We start from the raw sequence: 578 nt of genomic DNA, 5'->3' as shown, positions 1-578 counted from the left end.
GGCTGTGGAAGCTCCACGGTGCTGAGGGGCCCTCACCCTCGGGGGGTGGCACTCTGGGCCCAGCTGGGTGTGCAGGGGTGAGGGAGCCTCGGACTGGAGACGGGCTCACTGGAGGGCTGGATGCCAGGGTCAGGGGCCTCCGTGGAGCCTCACCCCACTTGCATTTCGGACCCTGCGACCAGGGTGCCCTGGCCGCCCTGTGCTGTCCCTGCTGTGGCCGGCCCTCAGCACACATGTGCAGCAGCCCTGTCTCCCTCTGGCCGGAGAGGGGCTGAGGCTGGGAGGGGCTGAGGAGGTGGGCTGGGGGTCCAAGCGCACCAGCCCCCGAGAAGCAGACCCTGGCGTGGTCCTGACTCCAGAGGCCCACTGTTGGCACCGTGCGGAATGGACTTGTGTCTGAACTGGAAGGGAGGTCCCGCCAGCCTGACAGAGAGCCGGGAGGGACAGGGGCTGGCTCCCCCACACCCAGCCTCCACTCTACTCTGCTATGGCTCAGGGAAGGGGGCACCCAGTCACAGACTGACTCCCTGCCCTGCCCTTCCCCTCCAGGACCCAGGGCCCTGACTCTGGCCTGCCCC

Source organism: Hyaena hyaena, unplaced genomic scaffold, assembly GCF_003009895.1.
Source record: "Hyaena hyaena isolate Hyena2069 unplaced genomic scaffold, ASM300989v1 scaffold_492, whole genome shotgun sequence".
NCBI lineage: Eukaryota > Metazoa > Chordata > Mammalia > Carnivora > Hyaenidae > Hyaena > Hyaena hyaena.
Note: the sequence above shows the minus strand (reverse complement) of the source record.